Source organism: Canis lupus, chromosome 7, assembly GCF_003254725.2.
Source record: "Canis lupus dingo isolate Sandy chromosome 7, ASM325472v2, whole genome shotgun sequence".
Classification (NCBI taxonomy): Eukaryota; Metazoa; Chordata; class Mammalia; order Carnivora; family Canidae; genus Canis; species Canis lupus.
This window is the reverse complement of record NC_064249.1, coordinates 72789944-72805001: the sequence shown is the minus strand read 5'-3', so window position 1 is coordinate 72805001 and position 15058 is coordinate 72789944. Positions and strand designations below refer to the sequence as shown.

Genomic DNA, 15058 nt, shown 5'->3' with positions numbered 1-15058 from the left:
CATTCAAACTACTAATCATTCCCCTTGTCTCATGAAAAAACTGAAAATAATCTCTTGGCTAGCCTTCTCAGTTCTTTGCTGGCTCTTCTTTTGCTTGACTCCTAATACTGGAACCTGGGGTTTGGCCCTAGGTCCTTCATTTTTCTGTATTTATATCTCTAAAATTTAGATATCACCCATACGGCCTTAATCCCACTTAGGTGGTAATTCTCAAATACGTACCTCTAGACCTCATTTTCCACTGAGATTCAGACTCTTATATATAATTGCTTTCTGGACATCTCTACTTGAATATCAAATGTAACTCTCTAAGTTAGCATGGGAAAAAATGTATTCCCATCTCCTCAAACCTACTGATCATCTAGCCTTCCCTTTCTTAGTGAGAGCCTCATCCTTCATTCTTCTCTTTCCTTTGCCTCCATATATTTGCAAGTTTTTATATTCAAAATATATCCTATAATCATTCATTTCTCTCCACCTCTATCACTATCACCTTAATCCAACTAATCAAGCACAGACAAATTTATATATTCTTTAACTAATCTCCCTACTGTCATTCTTTCCCTGTTTAAATCCAGTTCCACATGACAAACAGATGTTCCTTTTAAAATGCAATTCCAATCACTCTAGCTCTGCTTCAACTTTCCAAAAGGTTTCCCTTTTTTGGAATAAAATCCAAACTCCTTAACTTAGTCTTCTTGCCTGTCATAATCTGGTCCAAACCCGCATCTTTGTCCTCATCTTCTATACTCTTCTTCCTGTGGTAGGTGGAATGTTTCCCTCCCTAAGATATCCACACCCCGGGTCCCTGGAATTTGTGAATATGTTCCTTTTATAACTAAGGGGGATTGAGGTTGCAGATAAAATTAAGGCCACTAATCAACTGACCTTAATGGAAAGTTATCCTGGATTCTCTAGGTGGTACAATGTAACCAAATGGTTTCTTAAAAAGTAGAACAGAAAGTCACAAGAGTCAGAGAATGAGATGTGATGACAGAAACAATTTCATCAACGTGCACTATGAGACTCAACCCACATTGCTTTGAAGGTAGAGGGTGAGGGCCACGAGCCAAGCAGTGTGAGCAACCTCTAGAAGCTGGAAGAGGCAAGCAAATATATGCTCCCTTAGAGTTTCCAGAAAGGGATGGCAGTCCTGCCGACACCTTGATTTTAGCCCAGTGAGACCCATTCAGACTTCTGAATTCCAGGACTGTAAAACAGTAAATTTGTGTTTTTTTAAGCCACTATGGTAATTTGTTGTAGCAGTAATAGAAAATGAATATGCTAGCTCACCATGAACCAGCCACACTGGTCTACTTCATAAACAAACTTGTTTCTCCTTCAGAGCTTTTAACTTTGTTGTCATCACCACTTGGAATGTTCTGTTCCCATATATTCACATGGCTGACCTGGTTTCTTCTTGTCATTCTGAGCTCAGTTTCATAGAGAGAGGTCTTCCCTGACCAGCCAGTTCAAGGTAGCTTGTCATCACTTTCTATCACATTATGTTTTGTTTCTTTGTAGAACTTTTACCCTCTGAAATTATCTTTGACATTTATTGGTACAGTCACTTGTAGCCTAATGCCTTGCTCTAGAATATAATTTTCATGAGGACAGGATCCCTGACCTTGTTCACCATTGTGTCCTCTGTGCCTCAACAGTATCTGGCACAAATTGTGGGCTCAATCCTAAATGTTGACCATTGAATGAATAAAACGCACTATGAGTGAACTATAATGAGTGATAGAGATAGAAGCTAGAGAGGTAGGCAGGGACAGATCACAAGGTATCTTAGAGTCCTTGTTGAGAATTTTGAGCTTTATCCTAAAAACACTGAGAAGTCACAGAAAACTGTTGATAGGGAATATACTCATACTTCTGATTTTAAAAGATTTGGAGGCAGATTGGAAAAGGGGCAATGATATATGCGGATACAAGGAGAATAAATAAGGATGCTACTGGAGAGTCCAGGAAACCTTGGACTAGGGTAGTAGCAGTAAAAAAGCTAATGTATTTGAGATATAATTTAGAATTAAAATGAGTAAGACTAGGTGATACGTTGAAATATAAAAAGTCCAAACAACCAGATCTCAAGAATGACTTCCAGATTTACATTTTAAGCAATTTAGAATATGAGGGGGAAACTGAAGGATTAGACTAAGTGCATACATCAAAGGGAAAGATTGGAAAAACGGTTTCACCCCGTTGAGTCTGAGTTGTCCTCAAGATACAAAAGTGGAGACGTCATACAGACAGCTAAGTTTTGAGCCAGGAACTCAAATTAGAAACAGTGGTGGCAGATAATGTATTCTGACAATAAAAACGCAGAAAGCCATGAGATTAGGTGAGATCATCTAAGGAAACGGTATAAAGAGAAAGGGCTCTAGGCACTACAAGTCTCCTGTCCTGAGAAGGAACCAATGTTCCTCACTGCACCAGAAAGCTGTCCATCGTTCACCAGGAAAGATACCCATTTGTGGTTTGAGAATTGCTCAGTCCATTTCTATCACAACGGATGGAATTCCCTCTTGTCCGCTCCCCTCTGCACATTTAGGTAGAGAAATGGCCCACAAAGGAAATGTAGAAAAAGAGCAGATATGAAGATTGAGGGAAACCAGAACTTCACTTCATAGAATCTATAATGATGCCCCAAATAAAAAGAACAGATAAGAAAACGGGAATCTGTGTGGGATAAACGACTCTTCCCTTATCACAGCATTATGAAACCAAAGCCTCTCATCCCACGCTAAATGCTCGCACTGGATGAAAAATCAGGGACACGTATTTCTAAGAAACATAATTTTGATGCAATCAGTGTTCCTATAACAATAGCATCCAAAGGATGTCAGAAAACCATCATCTCTAGGTGGGTGTTCCTGGCAGCAGCCTTCAAGCACCCTGATCTGCTTCCCTACGGAGGTCGGATGGCATTTCCCAATCTCCTAATCCAGAGGTTCTCAGAGTAGGGACTCTACAGCTCCTCGGACCCTTTCAGGCAGTCGGCAAATCCAATATTAATATATTATTCACAATAATACCAATAAGTTATTTATCTTTTTCAGCCTCATTCCCTCTGGAGGGTACAGTGAAGTGCTCCAGAGACTACAGGATATGTGATACCACAACAGACTGAATGCAGACGGAGACCAGCAAAACGGTAAAACGATGCCATTCTTCGGTAATCAGGTATTTTTCATGACCATGTTAGGATGTAAGGGACTCGATGCTGAGTCTTAAATGAACTGAGACTCGAAATTTTCTGTTTTAATTTCTGCCAATAAATACTTCACAGATAAAAACCCATGCGAACGGAAACTGTTGAAGAAACTCTGGGACCAAACTACCAAGTACCGTCTGAAAAGGTAACAAAGAGGCTTCCGGGCAGCCCGGGTGGCTCAGCGGTTGGCGCTGCCTGCAGCCCAGGGCGTGACCCTGGAGACCCCGGATCGAGTCCCGCGTCGGGCTCCCTGCGCGGGGCCTGCTTCTCCCTCTGCCTGTGTCTCTGCATCTGTGCGTGTGTGTGTCTCATGAATGGATGAATAAAATCTTTTTTATAAAGGGGGGGGGGGGTCCGAAGCCTGGGACAAGGACAGCAGGCCCCCCCTCCCTGTCTGGCCAACAGACTCAGCTCTGCCGGAATCCTCGGGGCTCTCCCGCTTCCCCCGGGCGCGCGCATGCGCATCAGGCCCCCGCGCCCCCCCGCGCCCCCGGGCTCCCAGCCCCACCCGCGCCGGGCTGGTCCTCCCGGCTCCCCGGGGCCGACTCTCAGGGGTCGCAGGGAGGCCGCGGCCGCCCGGCCCGTCCCCACGCACGGCTTCCCGGGGCTCCCGGAGGAATCCTGGGCCGGCGGGGCTCGGCAGTCGCGTGTCCCCTTCGCCCGTTCCTTCTCTTCAAGCACACGGAGCCGGAGAACACGAGGCAGGGCTCTTCAAAGCCGCGCCACCGGGGCAGCCGTGCTGAGGCGACGACCGGGACAAGGAGGGAGGCGGGGCTTCAGCCAGCTCCGAGTCTGCGCAGTAGACACGGCGTGGGCTCGCCCTCGACGCCTGCGCTCCACGTGGCTACGGGGCGGGGCTTCTTCAGGCGGGGGCGGGGCGGGGAGGGGCGGGGCGGGGCCTCTTCAGGCGGGGGCGGGGCGGCCTTGAAGGGGGCGGGTCCATCCACTGGTTCCTAACACTGGTGAGCTTTGACAGTAAAAACCAAGAGTAGACTTTTGTTTCTGTGTTTAGAGGATGGGAATATATTTTAAGAATTAAAAACAAATACTCTAAGGAGCAAAGTATGGCATGTATAAATAGGAACAATAGTTTGAAAGAGAATAAAGGGCACCTGGGTGGCTCAGTGGTTGAGCATCTGCCTTTGGCTCAGGAGTCCTGGGATCAAGTTCCACATCCGGCTCCCTGCAGGGAGCTTGCTTCTCCCTCTATGTTTCTGCATCTCTCTGTGTCTCTCATGAATAAATAAGTAAAATCTTTTGAAAGAAAGAAAGAAAGAAAGAAAGAAAGAAAGAAAGAAAGAAAGAAAGAAAGAAAGAAGGAAGGAAGGAAGGAAGGAAGGAAGGAAGGAAAGAAAGAAAGAGAAAGAAGAAAGAAAGAAAGAGAGAGAGAAAAGAAAGAAAGAAAGAAAGAAAGAAAGAAAGAAAGAAAGAAAATAGAGCCAAAAAAAAAAAAAAGAAAAAAAGAAAATAGAGCCAGACTACCCAGGCTAAGGAGGATTGTCTACAGGGAGAACTGAGTGCAGAGGAGCAGAATCAATGTTAATACTTAGTTCAGCTCCTGTCAGGTGCACCGGGGAAATTGCTTGAGGCCATCTGGTGCTCACTGTGTCAGCATCTGAGTGAACACCACCTTCTCCTGTCCTGAGAAGGCACAAAGCAACGTGTGATCCAACAGGAAAGATTCTGGTCTGCACTTAGACACTTCCCTCAGCCCGTGGACCACCAAGTATGGAATAGTGGGTATCCCAACAGTGGATAACAGTGGATACACCAGTGGCCATGGTGGTTTGAAATGGAAAGTCCCTACAGCCTCAACATAGTTGGGAGTTAAAAGACCCAGCTCAAGATTTATACCCCTCTCCATTCCCAGACTCAAGCTAGAACAGTGGTGAAACCCTCTCCTTCTTAGGGAAGGGGGCTTGAATCCAGAAGGTCTTGACTGAGAGGACCTGATAGCAGGCCAAGAAAAGACACTTAAGTTCAAAGGAGCTAGTCAGAGAGGGGCTCAGCAGAAGGCTCTGAGAATTTGAATTTCAAAGGCAGTGGAAATTTTCAATAACTCTCAGAGCAAAAGGGGCTGTTGTCTCACAACTCTAAACAACTCTGCTATATCAGCATCTCTGTCTCTGCTCTTGACACTCACTAGTAGATATTTTCTGTATATATCTGGACCCCCCATTAGGAAAGAAGTCTTTCTTCTTGCAACTTGGCTTTCCAATGTCCAGTCTAAATTGTATAACCATTATCTTATTTTTTTAATGACTTTTGATGACAAAGTAGGGTAGCCTCGGCAGACCCCACTAAAATCAGAAGAACTATTAACAAGTTAGCGAATTATAGTTCTAATCCTTCTGTGACTAAGTCTAATGATTTTTGTGTAAATAGGGCTTTTGGATAGATGTGTATACATTAAAATGCAGTCAATTACTGGCTTCCCAGAGGGATATCTATCTCAAAAACACAGATTTAGAAGCAAGTGTCCTGGTAGAAATTCCAATTTTCATGTACCAAACTTTCATGATCGCTTGAAGTGCTAATCAATGCTGGGTATCTTACATTAAACAAAATATTACCTTTTTCAAATGGTAACCTTCGCAATGAAAATGCAAATCCTAGCTAGAAACTACTGGGCCAGCTAATGAAAAGCTTGATGTATGTAAGATCAACATACATTACAACACGCATAGTTTTAGTGCACAGAAACGTGAAGAAAATAGCACAAATGTCTCTAAAGTACATCCCTGGATGTCATAAAAGCATTTGGCAATCCTGGCAACTTCAGAAGTTTGACAACTCTCAAAAGTTTATTAATACTCAGGGCCCCTTCGGCTCAGGTCATGATCCTGGGGTCCAGGAATGGAGCCCTGAGGCAGGCTTCCCACTCAGTGGGGAGTCTGCTTCTCTCTCTCCCTCTGCCACTCCCTGCTTATGTTCTTTCTCTCTCTCTCTTAAATAAATAAAAATTAAAAAAAAAAAGTTTACTGATACTCATCAAAAAATGTGCTATGTTCAGTCCTGTTCAACTTTGTCTCTGCTGGAGTGTTTAAGAATGCAGTAAGGGACTTAAAATGCTGTGTCACAATATGTATCTTAACACCTGGGAGGCTCTTTCACCTTACCAGATTACAAATGTTATCAGATATCATTGACAATGACACAGAAATTGTGGGATGTAGACGGATGACTGCATTTTTAAAGCACAGAAGCCGAAAGAGCAAGCAATTTATCACTCACTGCTTTGCGGAGTCAGCACAGCATTGGGGGATGACAGAGAGCCTTGAGGAGCCTGAGATCCAATACCAGTTTACACAAGGGAAATACAATCCCAAGTCCATGAGGTTTCTTAAAAAATGAGAACTGTCACTGGGCTCTGCCTCTTAGGTTAAACATTATCCAGTAGAGATTGATGCAGAAGGAGAGAACTTGGCTTGGAAGCTGGTGAGAAAGGTGTCCCCCAGAAGGAAAAGCAGTATTATTATTTAGAGATTGACAAAATGTGACAATCACATGACTTCCAGGTAGAAATTTAAGGTAAGTGGCATAATGAATAAGTGCCAGGACTCTGGAGTCAAACTGCCTGGGTTTGGATCCTGGCTTTGTCACATCCCAACTTCACAAATTGGGCAAGTGAACTTCAGCCTATTTAATGGGGATGATAATAATAACATCATAAGGAATTAAATAAGGGGGTGCATATAAAGTGCTTAGCATGGTGCCTGGCACACGGATACAGGCTTTAAGAGGGTATTGGGCATGGAGTGGCAGGACAAGGCCCCGGGAGTGAAATTCTAGACTCAGCCTATGTACAAGTGTTGAACTATGCTGATCTCAGCTCCATGATGGGCCAGACATGAAAAGCATACAGTCACAGTACAGACTACTGTTGTAAAGACAGCAGAAGTGAAGCAGTCACAAACAAGGGAGTGTTACAGACTACTGGTGGCTTCACTCCAGCACAGACTTGCACACAAATCCAAGATAAAGATGATCATAAGTTATTTGGATTCTGTGAGGGGGAAAAAATGTTGACTTTACATGATTTTTGCAGTCTTAATCACCCTAAATTTCCAGACATAATGCATAGAACCTAGGACAGGGTCAGAACACCTAAACTGCTCTTAGTTCCTACCTGTCTTCTAGCTCACTTAATTTTAGGTATTTCATTGAACCTCTCTGCTTTCTCAACCAATAAATGAAGGTGATAGAATTTTGACTACTTGCATAATGCATTTTGTTGAGAATATAGAGATGATAATTTACTAGTATTTTGAGGGAGGGGAAAAGAGTTTCAGAGATCCAGGAACAGAACTATAATTCTAAAGAACTGGAGGGTATTATGCTGAGTGAAATAAGTCAATCGGAGAAGGACAAACATTATATGGTCTCATTCATTTGGGGAATATAAAAAATAGTGAAAGGGAATAAAAGGGAAAGGAGGAAAAAATGAGTGGGAATATCAGAAAGGGAGACAGAACATGAGAGACTCCTAACTCTGGGAAACGAACAAAGGGCGAGGGTGACTGGGTGACGGGCACTGAAGGGGGCACTTGATGGAATGAGCACTGGGTGTTATGCTATATGTTGGCAAATTGAACTCCAATTTAAAAATATGTAAATAAAATAAAAATAAAGTTCATTATGAGATCAATAAATATTCTTTGGATTGAATTGAATGATTCACTGTGGTAACTGATAGATATGTATAACATGCACATAAATGAGTAGAATATACACATAGTTATGCAACCAGACCTACAGATTTAGAAGCAGGTGCTCTGTGGTCCAGTCCCAGTTCCGAAACTACCTAGCCCTGCGACTTTAAGTCAGTTAAGACTTCTTTTCTTTAGTTTTCTCCACTAAAGAACACAGACAATAAAATCCTAACTTACAGCATTATTTTTTTGAAAAGCAAATAAACACGAATGAACAGTTTATAGTACTCTCTAAAATTACAATGTTAGTAATTAGTATCATTGGCTATTTGAAAATTTTTAAATTGTGGTAAAATACACATAACCTAAAATTCACCATCTTAACCATTTCTGAATGTACAGTTCTGTAATGTTAAATACATTCACACTATTATACAACCAATCCCTAGAACTTTTTTATCTTGCAAAACTGAAACTCTGTACCCATTAGATAACAATACCCATCCTCCCTTGCGACTCAGCTCCTGGCACCACCATTCTCTTTCTTTGTGAATATGATAACTTTAGGTTCCTCATATAAGTGGAATCAATCCATATTTGTCTTTTTATGACTGGCTTACTTCACTTAGTATAATGTCCTCAAGTGTCATCCATGCTTTAGAATTTCCTTCCTTTTTAAGACTAAATAATATTCCTCCACAGAATACTAATAGAAATAATTTTCCATCTTTTTTGGTGCTCATTATTTGTAACTCATTTTCCTCCTTCTGGAGATACTTTTAGCTTCACCCTTACCAATTTTTGTATCTTTAAAATGTGGTTTGTTTATCACAACCAACCTGATAAACTTATTTCTTTTACATCAAATGCTACTCTGCTTTCTTCTGGGAGCATCTGGTTAATAAAGAGAGAGAGAGAGAGAGAGAGAGAGAGAGAGAGAGAAGCCTAATAGTAACTATAATAGGCCAGTGCTGTACCCACTTGACATAAAAAGCATTTCAACAAATTTAACATGATTGATGATAGAGTCTCTTAATTTCGCTGTGCAGAGAGAAACTGCAAAGATTTGGCATGTCTATCACTATCCTCAAGGAAAAGCCATTTTTTACAAGACCTATCATGGCTGTTATTATAATTGATAACATAGTCTAATGCTAAAGTTTAGTGTTGGTGGTTCTACAGGGAAAAAAAAAGTTTGCCTAAAAAAGAAAACACTTATTTTTTAGGCAAACTTTCGAGATATTGCAGGTTTAGTTCCAGATCACTGCACTAAAGCAAGTATTACAATAAAACAAGTTAAGTGAATTTTTGTTTTCCCAGTGCATATAAAAGTTACATTTACACCATGCTATAACCTGTTAAGTGTGCAATAACATTATGTCTTTAAAAAGCAATGTATACACCTTAATTTAAAAATACTTTATTGCTAAAAAATGCTACCTATCATCTAAGCTTTCAGCAAATCAAAATCTTTTTATTTATTTATTTATTTATTTTTTCAAAATCTTTTTAATGGTGGAGGGTCTTGCCTTAATGTTGATGGCCACTGATTCATCAGGGTGGTGGTTGATGAAGGTTGGGTGGCTATGGGAAATTCTTAAAAGAAGACAATGATGAAGCTTGCCACATCAATCAATTCTTCCTTTCACAAATGATTTATCTATAGAATGAATGCTGCTTGATAGCATTTTACTCACTGTAAAATTGGAGTTAATCTTCCCAATCCTGTTGCTGCTTCATCAACTACTTTTATGTAATATTATAAATTCTTTGTTGTCATTTCAACAATCTTCATAGCATTTTCATCAGTATGAGATTCCATCTCAAGAAACCATTTTCTTTACTCATCCCCATAAAAAGCAACTCTTCATCCATGAAAGTGTTTCGTGAAATTATAGCAGTTCAGTCACATCTTCAGTCTCCACTTCTAATTCTAGTCCTCTTGTTATTTCCACCACACCTGCAGTGACTTCCTTCACTGAAGTCTTGAACCCCTCAAAGTCATTCATGGAGGTTAGAATCAACTTTTTAAAAAAATTTTTTTAATTTATTTATGAGAGTCACACAGAGAGAGAGAGAAGAGGCAGAGACACAGGCAGAGGGAGAAGCAGGCTCCATGCACCGGAAGCCCGACGTGGGATTCGATCCCAGGTCTCCAGGATCGCGCCCTGGGCCAAAGGCAGGCGCCAAACCGCTGCGCCACCCAGGGATCCCCTAGAATCAACTTTTTTCCAACTCCCATTAATGTTGATTTTTGACCTCTTCCCACGAATCATGAATGCTCTTAATGGCATCTAGAATGGTGAATCCATTCCAGAAGGCATCCATGGTTTTTGCCCAGATCCATCAGAGCAATCACTATCCTTAGCAGCTATGGCCTTATGAAATGTTTTCTTAAATAATAAGACTCAAAAGTCAAAATGACTCCTTGATCTATGGATGACAACATGGATGTTGTGTTCACAGGCATGAAAACAACATTAATCTTGTTGGACAACATAATCTTGTTGGACATCAGAGGTTTTGGGTGACCACGTGCATTGTCAGTGAGTGGCAGGTTCCAACAGTGGCCTTAAAATATTTAGTAAACCATGCCATAAACAGATGTGCTATCATCTAGACTATTGTTCCATTTATGGAGCACAGGCATAATAGATTTAGCATAATTCTTGTGGGCCCTAGGATTTTCAGAATGATAAATGAGCACTGGTTTCAACTTAAAGGCACCAATTGCCTTACCTTCTAACAAGTCAGTCACCCTGTCTTTTGAAACTTTGAAGTCAGGCATTGGCTTTTCCTCTCCAGCTATGAAAGTCCTGGATGGCGTCTTCTTCCAATAGAAGGCTGTTTCATCTACAACGCAAATCTGGTGTTTGGTGTAGCCACCTTCAGTAATGATCCTGGCTAGATCTTCTGAGTAACTTATGCAACTTCTACATCAGCACTTGCTGGTTCACCTTTGACTTTTTTTTTTAAGATTTATATTTATTTATTTATTTATTTGAGAGAGAGAGAGAGAGAGAGGCAGAGACACAGGCAGAGGGAGAGAAGCAGGCTCCATGCACCGGGAGCCCGACGTGGGATTCGATCCCAGGTCTCCAGGATCATGACCCCGGCTGAAGGCAGCGCTAATCCGCTGAGCCACCTGGGCTGTCCTTCACCTTGCACTTTAATGTTATGGAAATGGTTCGTTCCTTAAACCTCATGAACCACCCTCTTCAGGCTTCAAACTTTTTTTCTGTAGCTTCCTCACCTCTCTTCAGGCTTCACAGAATTAAAGAGCCTTGGGTCCTTGCTCTGCACTAGGTTTTGGCTCAAGGGAATGTTGTGGCTGGTTTGATCTTCTAATCTAGACCACTAAAACTTTCTCCATCTCAGCAATAAGGCTGTTTCCCATTTTTATCATTTGTTTGTGTGTTCACTGGAGTAACACATTTAATTTCCTTCAAGAACTTTCCCTTTGCATTCATAACTTGGCTGTTTGGTGCAAGAGGCCTAGCTTTCAGCGTATTTTGGCTTTTGACATGCGTTTCTCACTAAGTTTAATCATTCCTAGTTTTTTATTTAAAATTGAGAGACATGGGAAGCCCAGGTGGCTCAGCGGTTTGGCACTGCCTTCAGCCCAGGGCGTGATCCTGGAGACCTGGGATAGAGTCCCACACGGGCTCCCTACATGGGGCCTGCTTCTCCCTCTGCCTGTGTCTCTGCCTCTTTCTCTTTCTCTCTCTCTCTCTCTCTCTCTCTCTCTCTCTGTGTCTCTCATTAATAAATAAATAAATAAAATCTTTAAAAAAATAAAGTGAGAGACATGTGACTCTTCCTTTATTTGAACACTTAGAGACCACTGTAGGGTTATTCATTGGCCCAATTTCAATATTGTTGTGTTTCAGGGAATAGGGAGGCCTGAGGAGAGAGAGAGAGAGAGAGAGAGAAAGAGAGAGAGAAAAGGGGAATAGCTGGTCAGTGTAGCAGTCAGAATACACACATTGGTTATCGATTATGTTCACCATCTTACGCGGGTGTGGCTTGTGGGACCCCAAAAACAATTACAGTAGAAATATAAAAGGTCACTGATCACAGATCACTATAACAAATATAATAATAATGAAAAAGTGTGAAATATTTTGAGAATTACCAAAATGTCCCGCAGAGACAGAGTAAGCAAATGCTGTTGGAAAAATGGCGCCAATAAACTTTTTCAGGTTTGCCACAAACCCTCAATTTGTAAAAAATGCAGTATCTGCAAAGTGCTATAAAGTGAAGTGCAATAAAGCAAGGTATGCCTGCATATAATTTTTCACAACTGCTTATTGGATAAGGAAAATTATCCAAACACAAATACATTTACAGAAAATACTTTTCCGCAGAGATGTGTTCCTGTTTTATTTCAAAGGTTTTAAGAAATCATCTTGTTTCCACCCTTCATTAGTGAAAATACTTTTATGTAGCTTTCTTCCTTATTGCAGAGAGAAAGTTTAAACCTCATCAGAAATCTTTCTAAATCATTTCTTAGAATCGTTGGGATTTTTAAAATTCTAAATAAAGAAATATCAATATTTCTTTCTCAGCTCGTATTTGCCTGCTGTTTGAACAGTTTTCCCAAATGTGAAATGTATCCATATACAGAGGATGAAGTAAATTTAAGATAAATATCAAGGTATTTCCAGGGAGAAGTTTAGACCTTTTCTATGTCTTGGCTCATCATTTTCCACTGTAATATTCTCTTAGTCCCAGTCAATAATTTTCTCTGCATATTTCAGCAAACTGGTGTGAATGGTGCAAAGCACAGCATCAATCACAGTCTGAAAGAAGTTCTTCTCATGGGTAGTTTATCCAGTTTGCTGAAGTAGGGATGATAAGTCCCATGGTGTGGGATGCCCAGGATCAATCCCTTTAGGCTCAACCAGTTGACTGGAACAGCTCAGCCTCACTTACCCTATTGGCTGCTGCTCCATTTTGAGGTTACATCTATACAATGGTTTCTTTTTTCAAGGATACTGTATCTACTGTGCCATACTATCCCTCTAGGGAGAGTGGAATACGTCCTATAACAGAAGGGAAAAAGCAGTATTCCCCTGGAATCGACCTATGTTAGAAATAACCCTTGTATATATTTCTATTCCATGCCGGCCAGAAAGATTTTCTCAGCCCACCACCTTTCTTCTCTTAGGGAAAGGAAGATGGCTTAGACAGCCACCTGTACCAGCCACCTATTGGCTTCCTTTATGAAACAGACAAGCTGAGGCCTGGCCTAAGATGTCTGGTATAGGGAAATATGGGTTACTTCTGAAAATCTGTTGGCAAAACCTAGTAATATGCAGGTATTTTTCACCTGATTATGAATTAATGTTTTACTATAATATTTTTTTCTGATTATCAAAGTAACCCAGTTCCACTTCTTGTGAAAAAAATCTGACATGTAGCTAAATCTTTACATATAACTTTATTCATCACATCATTATTTATAATATCAAAAAACAGATATAATTTTACTGTCTAGTAGGGAAATGCACTGTAACATCATATCTTCATTAAAAATGTTTTAAAAATTGAGGATAAGTAAAAATGCTTACCATATAATATTGAAGAAGAAGAAGAAGTGTTTTTTTAAATGCATGTTTATTATAGAAATTTTGGAAATCACTGGAAAGTGATGTAAAAAACAAAATGAAGTTACCCAAAGATTCAGTATCCATAGTCAACAGCTTTAAAAAAAAATGTGTTTTTTCTGATCTCTGTTCCATATACACAGTGAACTCACACTGTACACTAATTTGACTTGCACATTTTAACTGATATACATATAATACCACTCAAACCTCTGCTTTCCTAATTCAATTCTCTTCTCTGTCTCCCTGCTTCCTTCCTACAGGACTCATGGGATTACATGGTACCAGCCTCTATAATCCAGTCTAATCTCTCATTTCAAAATCCTCGATATCTCAACATCTCTAAAGTCTTTTTTCAACAGGCTTCAGGAATTAGAACATGGACATTTTAGAAGGCACATTATTCTGCCCACCACTGTGATTAGTCATCAATCAAAGGTAAGTGTGAAAGCCATCAAGGCTCCTTGGCAGCATATAAATAAATTCTCATTTCCAGCAGTTGGAGAACACAAAAAAACTGAGGATTAGTTCAAGGTCCTAATTAGAAAACTATCAGAGTTCCAGAGCAGATTAAATCCTTAGCCCATCTCCTCTCTGTTGAAGACGAGTGCACTCTCTTTAATCTGAAGAGGATACAGAGACCTCTGCCCTGCAAAACAGAACACGCTGCTGTGTCTAACCCCATTTTCCTCTCTGGACACCAGTGATCTAAACAGAGTTAATTACAATATAACCTTACTGCGAAGTGTTACATCTGCTAAGAGAGGAAAATAATTATACTCCAAAGAAGCTGCAGTGTATTACCAACAAAGACCATTGGAACCAAGAGAATTTGAATGGCTGTGTGTCTTGTGGGTACTTGATGAGAAGCAGAACATCAAGTTAGATAGATAAGGGAGTTTATTTAGAGATGTTGCTAACATACCCTTAGGGTGGCACTTGAAAGCAATGCCCCCACATTAAGTGAACTAGAAATGCCCAAACTGTCACAGCAGACTATGGAAGAGGGATCAAAAGGCATGGAGAAATGGCCATTATAGGGAAAATGTGTTATGTAAGGACTGAAAACCCACCATATATGACTATGCCACAGGGAGGGCCCAAAGGGCATTCCACACATCAAAGCCATAAGGAGTGAGCATCACAAAGAAGCTCAGACATGGCCATCTTTCCTGTGAAGGGTGATACAGAAGGTGCTTTACAGAACTGCACTCCCAGATAGCAAAGGGGATGATAGATTCTTGAAATAAGAGTTTGGGTTGGGACACCTGGGTGGCTCAGCGGTTGAGTGGCTCGGGGCATGATCCCCCGGAGTCTGGGATCGAGTCCCACATTGGCCGCCTTGCAGGAAGCCTGCTTTTCCCTCTGCCTGTGTCTCTGCCTCTCTCTCTCTCTCTCTGTCTCATGAATAAATAAATAAATAAAATCTTTTAAAAAAGAGAGAGAGACTGGGTTGTGGTACTTCAATATCAGAAGAGGGTGGGTGCCATTATCATAAACAACAAGGTTGTGACATATACAGGGTTGTGGAGGTGGTTAATAGAACACAACACCTCTTGGGATGTACTAGCAAAATGAAA

At 41.0% G+C, this 15058-nt stretch overlaps 1 protein-coding gene across 6 annotated transcripts in view; it reads right to left on the bottom strand.

Moving 5' to 3' along the window:
• The window catches only part of ARHGAP28 (Rho GTPase activating protein 28), a 258329-nt gene that overhangs the window by 233876 nt on the left and 9395 nt on the right, over window positions 1-15058 (bottom strand). For 2 of the 6 annotated variants that reach the window (XM_049112912.1, XM_049112914.1), the window contains exon 1: window positions 3813-3979. The exons of 1 other annotated variant lie outside the window; for it this stretch is intronic. The gene's annotated coding sequence lies outside the window, so the exon portion shown is untranslated. Of the gene's footprint in view, window positions 1-1293; window positions 3469-3725; window positions 3980-15058 lie in introns of those variants that run through there. 3 more of the 6 variants (XM_049112911.1, XM_049112915.1, XM_049112916.1) reach the window with 2 other exon arrangements.